Source organism: Macrobrachium rosenbergii, chromosome 14, assembly GCF_040412425.1.
Source record: "Macrobrachium rosenbergii isolate ZJJX-2024 chromosome 14, ASM4041242v1, whole genome shotgun sequence".
Lineage (NCBI taxonomy): Eukaryota > Metazoa > Arthropoda > Malacostraca > Decapoda > Palaemonidae > Macrobrachium > Macrobrachium rosenbergii.
Window position 1 is genome coordinate 49,147,024 of NC_089754.1, and position 10,453 is coordinate 49,157,476.

A 10,453-nucleotide genomic window follows, 5' to 3' on the forward strand; every position below is an offset into this window, starting at 1 on the left:
ATTTTCTCCCATAAAAACAGAGATTTCAAACTACCTTATCTGCCGATTTCAAAGCCTGGATCCTCTCCAAAGCTACGTCTAGACAACTGCAGTTCTATCACGTTAATGAACGATCAAACTCACTTTTAGGGCAGATTTTGGCATAATCTAGATCAAATTAACGCACGTACTCACGAATATACATAACACTTGGAAGATCACCTGACCGGCAACATTGCTGAGGAATCAAACTATTTTGCTGAATACAAAGATTTTACGACTGACGGCTCTGTCAGAACCATCTCACTCAAAAATTCTTTCATCACATCTTAAAGCATTGAAGCTATGAAATGCATATATGTGTCCTTTAAAATTGTAGCAGCCATATTTTCTGCCACCATTTAACTCTGTTACAAGAAAACAGAATTAACACTTTTTGAAAGTGTACGTAACGTGCTCTAACAATCTTTCTTCAGGAAAAAGGCGTATGAAGGTTCTCTCATGATAACACTTACATCCATTTTTCTCACCTCTCTCTCTCTCTCTCTCTCTCTCTCTCTCACCGCGTATCGCCTCTCTCTCTCTCTCTCATCGTTTACCGAAGTTCACCCACCCGAATCTCACTCATTCTCACCAAAGCAATTAAATGGACTATTTAAAGAAACGCAATAGTTTCTACAAAAATAGGTTTATTATTCAAATAACCCAACAAGAAATGAATAAAACAAAGCAAAGATTAAAATACATAATAAATGAATTATCGAGTCAGATAACTAAACTCTGAACTGCAAAACACTTCTGATTAAAGAAGTCTCATTATGGCTAATAGCCTGGAAATATCCAAGATCACACATACTCCCCAAATCAATAACTAAAGTCATGTCAAAAAAACAGTCTACCACATGTTATTCGAACCAGTCCACACTGTCCACAGACATCTGTCGAAAGAATTAAACATGATAGAAAACTCCCAAAAATATATGAAATGCAAAACACAATAATGGAAAGTGTAAAATGCGTAGCCAAGATATGGCAAACGTAACACAACAAAATAATAATATGAAAGAGGTATGAATATTCATATTAAATCTCCCACACCAGTTCAAAAGTTCATAATGATTAGAAAATCATGGTAAAAATCACAAGTTCAATTTTCTCCCATAAAAACAGAGATTTCAAAACTCTACCTTATCTGCCGATTTCAAAGCCTGGATCCTCTCCAAAGCTACGTCTAGACAACTGCAGTTCTATCACGTTAATGAACGATCAAACTCACGTTTAGGGCAGATTTTGGCATAATCTAGATCAAATTAACGCACGTACTCACGAATATACATAACACTTGGAAGATCACCTGACTGGCAACATTGCTGAGGAATCAAACTATTTGCTGAATACAAGATTTTACGACTGGACGGCTCTGTCAGTACCATCTCACTCAAAAATTCTTTCATCACATCTTAAAGCATTGAAGCTATGAAATGCATATATGTGTCCTTTAAAATTGTAGCAGCCATATTTTCTGAAATATATATGTGTGTGTGTGTGTGTGTGTGTGTGTGTGTGTGTGTGTGTGTATACGGGTTGAAATAATGTTTGTAGGCAATTACGTCACTAATTGTATGATACACTAAGTTTTACTGTAGGATGTCTGTATACAAACACACATACACACAGACACACGCCTCAACAGAAATACAATACTGACATTGGGGTGTACCCAGGAGAATTTGTTTTCACAACAAAATAAAGAGATTGCACTTTCCAGCAAGCTTCAGCAAGTCATATCACTTTTTTTATGTTTGTTGTTTTGCCTTTTTGAACACTCTGCAAGATAGTATGTCTATTGGGCTTGGGAATGGCACTAAAACCGGGATTTTACCGTGGAAAGTAAATTTACTGATAGCTATCAAAGGAAAATATCGCCTAAATGCTTTTCAGCCAACCATCGTCAAACATGTATGAACACAGAGCGAGAGAGAGAGAGAGAATCTCAAATGTGGCGTATATTTTTCTTTACGATATACTTAGCAATAACTGGCTAAATAACAATAAACTATATAGGTTATGAGAAATGCTATTTGTCTTACTTTTGAACAGACTAAAAAAAAATTGAAAAGGTATTTTATGAAAACTTATATAAGATGAAATTAGGGACATAACCAAAATACAGAAAAAGACAAAAGCCACCTTGTAAGTGAGAGAATTAAATTTTGAATTAAAGTAGGCTCACAGATAATACCATTCCATGAGAGATGACGTCTGACAAACTTTCATTCAGTTTTAGAATAATTCTTGAGTTCCATCCCAGTTTTAGGAAACAACACAAACTCGACCGGGCGGGTTTGGAGGTTTGGGACCCCCAGGAGACAAATTCGTCGGGAGGATCGAGACACTGATTCTCTCATTTATCAGGGAGAAGAGGAGAGGTTGTTCACGAGTGGATCTCCGGTGGAACTGTTAGTAACTCTGCTTGAAGTTGTAAGATTATTTTGGAGAAATAATTAATGGCTGAACGCGAGGAGAAAATATTGTACGCGTTGTGCAAGAAGATTGATTACAGAGAGGAGAACAAGTATCTTCGCAGTATCATATGTGCACACAGACATAAATACACACACACAATATATATATATATATATATATATATATATATATATATATATATATATATATATATATATATATATATATATTATATATATATATTTATATATATATGTATATATATATATATACATATATATACATATATATAATATGAATACATAAAAAGTATGCCATTGGTGAGGAAAAGGATCGAAAGGCTTTGAAACGTATTGATCTTGGGGAGAAAAACGAAAGACCTTAAGATGGGAGACAGGGTACGTCTTGGGATATTGGAAGAGACGTTGGTAATGGAGGTTCGTCTTTGTTATTATCATTATCCACAGCGACAATTTATAATTTAGAACAAACCTGAGACCATATATATATATATATATATATATATATATATATATATATATATATATATATATATATATATATATATATATATATATATATATATATATATATATATACATATATATAATATTTATTTATATATAAATTATATATACATACATACATATACATACATAAAACTCATACACGTAATACACGCAATTTCTCGCCCCACGACGGTGACCCAATTCCCCAGAAATTCTCTCCATCCTGTCTGAGCCAATGATGCCATATTATGCACGATCACCCTTTTCGCCTTTTCCATAACAGGGGTCTCCTGAGGAGGTGGCTGCAACTCATAAGAGATACGAAGACGCTCTCTAGACGTGACAGTGAATATATTCATGGCAGGTAACATGACACGTGCTGAACGGGGATAAGTTTAAGTAAAAAAAAAAAAAAAGTGAAATATCGTATTTAACATTCACTTTTCTTCCGTGGTTTCTTAAAATTGTAGTCTTGATATATATATATATATATATATATATATATATATATATATATATATATATATATATATATATATATATATATATATATATATATATATATGTGTGTGTGTGTGTGTGTGTGTGTGTGTGTGTGTGTCAAGAAGGCTTTGTATGTCAGTGTTTATTTGCTCATTATTTAACTGATTATATAATTATTACTAATTGAAAATAATTATAGAAGATAATTGTTAATATTTTTTTTATTATTTTCAATTTTTGTTTCATAAAATTGCATTAGCTACATATTTCAGTAGCTTATTTCTCATAAATTAGATTCCATTATCATTTGTATGAAATTCTACAGATTTTTATAATCGACTAATAGGATATTGGTAGACGTATCAATTTAATATCTTAATTGACATAAGCCTTAAAATAACGATTAATTCAGTAATGCTATTAAGCATTCAGAGCTGAAGCATATCAAAATCACATGTTTAAAGGTTTTCAGATATTCTTTTAACCCCGCTAGCCATAGAGTGCAGCACAGTAGAGTCCATTTTATTCAGTAATGGTATTAAGCATTCAGACCTAATGCATATCAAAATCATATATTTGATGATATATAGAAATTCTTTTCCCCCTCTAACCATAAGAGGACAGAACCGTACGTGGCTCATACTTGTGTTAAATATTACATGTTTCGAATATCAAAATCATATATTTGATGATTTCTACAAATTCTTTTCCCCTCTAGAGAACAGAGTCGTACATGGCTCGTCCTTGTGTGAAATATTCCACGTTTCAAAATTGAAAACCTTCCCATCTTAGAGGTTCAATAAAACTCACCTTGGCCAAGCCTCTTTTAAAGAACTCGAGAAGGATAGATCTGGAGCCTTGTCCATTATCCTGTCCACCCAAAGACCATCCCGAGTGGTTATGTTCCTGACCAATCAGCATTATCTTGTCGACCAAATGGACATCCTGATTGGTTATACTGCTGACCAATCAGCATCGGTCCATTGTGCAAGTTTTCTTGCAAGCAGTTCCAACATCAGTGCTTAATTGTTTGCAGTTTTCATCATTTTGTTTGAAATGTTATCATTTTAAGTTAATGTGTAGTGTCACTATATCGTAACGTTATTTTGTCGATCTTGTGTCTTCAAATAAAGAAATAGTGTTAAAGGATTTTTTTATCAATGTAAATCCTAATGTTTAAGTCAAAAATACGTGCGACCCAGTTACTTATCCTTCACAAACTTTGTCGTAAAGAATTCGTATTAAAAAATAAATGAAAATCAGTAAATGAAACCAGATTACATTAAAAAAGTACGCATTTCAAAAACGCAAGGAATAGCTAAATAACATCAAATCTTTTAATCTGTTTTCATTGACAGAAAGTTTTTTTTCTCTTAAACTAAAAAGCTTTTAAGACTGTGGGGTAGCATTCTTCTGTTTCTAAAACAACGCTCGTTATGCCTGTAATACATCATAACAGCCATTGCTTAATATCTGAATAGTGAACAAACTCTTTGAAATACCATCTGGAAAATTATCTTCGACTTTTCTGTCTGTCATTATTATGAATATGTAAAATTTCTAAAGAGTCTATATATATATATATATATATATATATATATATATATATATATATATATATATATATATATATATATATATATATATATATATATATTATGTATGTACAACTGAATCACGAAAATATGGAACGTGATGAATATATAAATAAAGATAAAATCCACAGAAGGAAACGGAAACACTGGAGCCCTATGAGTTTCTTTCGACGCTAGGTCCTTTACTTAGCAGCAGCACTCCATTGTTTCCGTTTCTGCTAAGTAAAGGACCTAGCGTCGAAAGGCCTCGCAGCACTCCAGTGTTTCCGTTTCCTTCATGTGGATTTTATCTTTTTATTTATATATATATATATATATATATATATATATATATATATATATATATATATATATATATATATATATATATATATATATAATGTATATGTATATATACATATATATATATATATACATGTGTGTGTGCGCGCGTATGTATGTATGCGCGCACGCGCGTACGAAAGCGCAAGAGAGGAGAGGTGGGCAAGGGAGCTAAAATAACTGGCGAGTGATTTTTTTTTTTCATGCCGGCAGTACGACTTGCATATCTTTTTTTATGTGAGTCTGCAAAATTTTGGGAAGGTTTTATATGGCCACAAAGTTCTTGGCGGTGTCTTAAAAAGACGCAGAGGAGAGGCGGTAAAAAAAAATGTGCTTTGCTTTTTCTTCCTTTTTCATCCCAGAATTTTTGTCCAGATCTGCCGCCTATTATAGTACTCTGATTTTCCGTCAGAGTTATGTCCTATTAATCTTATTTACGTTTCCTCCATTTTAAATGGGATTTTTACTTTGAAGATTTCTATTCCAAATTTCCTTCATTTTCTTCATTTGTTGTTCGCGAAAATTAATCATCTGGTTAGGAAGTTAGCTTCGGAGGGAAAAAGGTCCGGCCTCAATTTAAGAACGAGCAATTTTCGGCAAATGGCCTTGTCCCTCTGTTGACCTAAGGAGTGAAATATGTACTCGGTATTTAATAAAAAATGGGGGATCAAAAACATGATAAAGAAGGGCAAGGGGCTAACAACAATTTATAAATATATATATATATATATATATATATATATATATATATATATATATATATATATATATAAATATATATATATATATTATATATATATATATATATATATATATATATTATATACATATATATATATAATATATATGAAATATATATTAATATATATTGGAAATATATATATATATATATATAATTATATAATTATTAATGTTTATATATATAGCCAAGAGATTATATAGTAACACAAATATCGACATGAAATCTAAAAATATGATACCTTTGAAATAAATCACGCATGTAGAAGGGAATATATATAATTATTAAGTGTTTATGGCCCATAAGAGATTTATATAGTAACCAAAGTACATATATATAGCACTTAAAAATATGATTCCTGTATATATGTATATATGTATATATGTATATATATATATATATATATATATATATATATATATATATATATATATATATATATATATATATATGTATATATATATATATATATATATATATATATATATATATATATATATATATATATATATATATATATATATATATATATAATTAACATCCTCAACCAATAATCAGGAAATCACTGACAATGACGAAACCTTTTGAATACATGTCTATATTATTGAGACCTTACTCGTGTGGCATTTACATCAAAAGCCTGTTTACTGGATAGAGAATCTTCAAGTTTCATTAGCACTGCATATTTTCATAAGCTATCGCGCTGAAAATTTTCCGGACATGAGAGGCATAAAAGACTTCGGATGCATAATAAACTATCTTCGTAAAGGGTCGAAGAAGGTCTTTGAGACTATTAACGACAGTCTCTTTTAAACGGCGAAGTTTGAGAATTTGCGGCGGGTGATTGCTGGAACGGAACTTTAGTCGGAGACTTTTTTCTTCCAAGAGATAAGACGACTTCTGGAAAGAGTTTCGCACGGTTCAAATTCAGGAGCTCCTCACGCGTAGGCGGACTTGATATTGTTAGGGTGCCAACTGACCTATTGAGACTGTATATTGCCAGTGTTATTTGAGTTAAGTTCTTAAGTTATGCTCGAGGGGCTTAAAGTAATTTTCCAGCAATCCGTGTCCCAAGGGGAAGTGATTTTGTTCATGGGAGTGCTGGCGCCCATAGTTTTGGTGTATGTTGGCGTTTTTCTTTATTTAATTTTAAGCATCGTCTACAATGCATGTCGTGAAGTGAGTATCAGTGTTTTAATTATATAGATAGTACTTTGTATTCGTGACTTTAAACTGATATCTGTTTAAGTTCTGTTTAAGATCTGTTTAAGAAAGTATTTCTAGCAGGTTAAAACGTATGTAAATTCTTTTAACTTGAGCTGAGGTGAGTATTTTCTTAACGATTGTTTTATTTTAGGTTTTGCTCAGTCCTCAGACATTCTTTAGGTTTTTCATGGGATAGTTTTAAGTTTTGAGACTTTTCTGTAAGGGTTCAAGCTTACTTTTCAGTTTGCATGGGTAAGAGTTTCATGGGTCAATGTTTAAAATTAAGAAAAACTTCTGTTGCCGGTACTTGAGTGCTGGTGTTCATTTTAACTGATTAAACACCACGGAGTATGTACTTTGTGAGGGTTTCTTCTCATGGCTTAAACTTGCTCTTGTAAATTAGTACTATGATTTTCAACGTCACTTATTTTCAGAAACGAGGAAAGTCCCGCAAAATGCAGGATGTACTAGGAAGAAAGAGTTTCCACAACGACCTCTTGATTCGGTCAGATTCTCTGGACTTCATCAAAGATTACACTAGGCCTAAAGTGAACCGCAATATGCGTGTCTCTGCGCAGTTTTCTTTGGTTGATGTAATCGAAGGAGAAGACTTGAATGCACTGAAGACTTCACTTCGCAAAACTTGTGGTACCTTTGGTCAACCGATCGCAGACGAGTTGGAATCCAGAGCACAAGTAACTGCAGATCAAGGCGAGTTCTCGCCGCGTCCGGTTGACGTAAGCTTTGTGGATACTTCATTATGTTCTTCGACCTACGGTAATCTTTACTTGGAGGGAAACTTAACCGGAAGTACGTACTTCGGTTCCACTATCTCCACTCGGTGCGTTAATCTGCCTGAACTGAAGGACCCTGCAACGGAGTATTCGGATTATTTTCTGCCGGTTAGAGACGATGGATTAGTGACCTTTCACACCTTTCGGGGAAATTCAGAGTTTTGTCCACTCAGTCATTCGACTCCATACTCACGAAGTGCTCCTAGGACTGAAACTGAATCGGACAAAGTCTTCAAATTTTAGATGGCATCTAATGATAAAAGGTTAAATTAAGATTTTGTTACATGTATCAGACTAATTTAAAGGCTAAATTGAGATTATCTTTTAACCTGTATCAGACTAATTGTAATTGCGTGACTCACCCTTGGGGTATGAGAAGAAAAGTCTTCGAGCTGGGCATTATTTAACTTTAATTGCTTGCTTGTTTTAATGCTCTATTGCACTATTGTTGGAAATTGCATTCTTTGTATATCATGGACATGCAGTAACTGGTCTCCATACACATAAATGCGTATATAATAAGTTAAACTTAAAATTTAAAAGGTGTTCGACAGTCTAATCTGCATTAGATCGTATCGGGTATTTAATATAACTTCATGCTTAGTGCATTACGGCGGTATCAACAAGACCAATTTTTAATCACTTGCCAAGAGTTTTTGTAACTTCTATCGTGTATGTTTTAACCTTTTGTAAATATAAACGATAAATGAATTTTTGTAAATATAAATGATAAATGAAAATTCAGAGTGGTATTTCTGTATCCTTATTAATATTCCCCAAAACACTGAAGAAAAGTGGTTTGATAGTCTTGAAATAGATTTGTTTAAATAGATTTATTTACTTATGTTAATTAGATATGGAATATTAACACTTACACTTAAGTACAAAAACTCATAAAGTAAAAATCTTAGGTTTAAAATTCATGTGAAGTAAGGTTAACTACATTGCACAGGTTTGACGTAGGTTTGAGTAAGATTTTAGCAGCCTATAGTTAGTTTTACTGAAAAAAATGTTAAGGGTTATTCTAATTAAATTTTTCCTTGCAGCCTATGGCGCATGGGCTGTGTGAACTTTAATTTGAAATCATAAGAGTTGGTTAATTATACGTTAGTTTTAACTATTAGCATCGGGATAAGTAAAGTACCTGCATTTCTCGCATGGACGAAGAACAAATAAATTAGTGGGAAGCTTATGACCAAAGCAACTTGAATATCGGCGAAAAATTTTAAGTCGCGATAAAAATACCTCGTGACCTGCAATGGCTTCCAGCAAGACCATCTGTTACCCCCAACCTATCTCTTCTGTCATCGTCTATTGGGAAAGTTTCTTGCCTTGAATGATGGCTGTGTCGTTTATGAGGAAGGGGAGAGAGGGGGGGGCGTTATTTGAGACTTTAACAAAAAAATCTCTGGTTTTCTTATTCCTTCTTAGGATCTAATGACTAAGCATTCATGTGCAAATACTTTTATCATTGATTAAATAGGCTATTGCCTAACCTTTCTAATCAGCTCGTAAGTTTCTAACAATGATGTGGTGGTTGAATTTGGCGTTAAACTAAAGGTACGATGAAATGCAGGCTGAATTTGGTGATGTATTGAAGTACGCTGAAATTCGGTTAGTATTACAAGAATCGTAATACTGAATCATAATACACGAAATTCAGTCAGCATAGAATCTTAATACTGAATCTTAATACTGTTATGACACCTAGAGCATCACTGGACTGATTGCGCATGCAGTATTGCTGCTCTGTTAAGAATCGGACCCATGCAGAGTAACTGGCCATAATTATGATTCAAGAAACACCTACACGATAAAGCAGTACCAGCTGGGAGAGACTGGAAAGTCCTTCAGGTCAGAGAAAATGGGGCAAACCACCTATTAACCATAGCCACACACAGCCACACTAGTTGGGTAAAATCTCGGGGCACTGACCAATGTTTTAATGCCAGTTACGGAGCAATGATAATGCCAGCCACAAATGTACATACCCCCGTAGGAAGGTAGTGCTGTCAATTCACCCCCGTACTGTAGTCATTGCTCAAGGTTCTTTGCAGCGTCCCTTAAGCCCCTAGCTGCAACCTCTTTCATTCCTTTTACTGTACCTGAGCAGAGTGTCAGAATACATATTTTGTCGAGGTGTTATGATGTCTCAATTGCACACTGCAAGAGGTTTCTCTCTGGAATACAATTAACGTTGATATCCATTATCCTAAGAATGGAGGTACAGTAATGGAATTTAAATTTTTCACTCAATATCTAATTCACTCCTGCTGTATCTGCAATATAACCATGTATTTTTAGTTTATATTTACTTTCTTATTTTTTAATTAATTCTTTCTTTCTTTTCACGCTTTGTTC

The 10,453-nt window shown here is 33.3% G+C and overlaps 1 long non-coding RNA gene across 1 annotated transcript; it reads left to right on the plus strand.

The window, feature by feature from the left end:
- Positions 1-6,954: 6,954 nt before the first annotated feature.
- LOC136846118 (uncharacterized) lies at positions 6,955-8,836 on the plus strand. The gene is made up of 2 exons (XR_010855324.1): positions 6,955-7,271; positions 7,733-8,836. It is a non-coding gene; the product is annotated as an uncharacterized lncRNA (long non-coding RNA).
- The last annotated feature ends 1,617 nt before the right edge of the window (positions 8,837-10,453 follow it).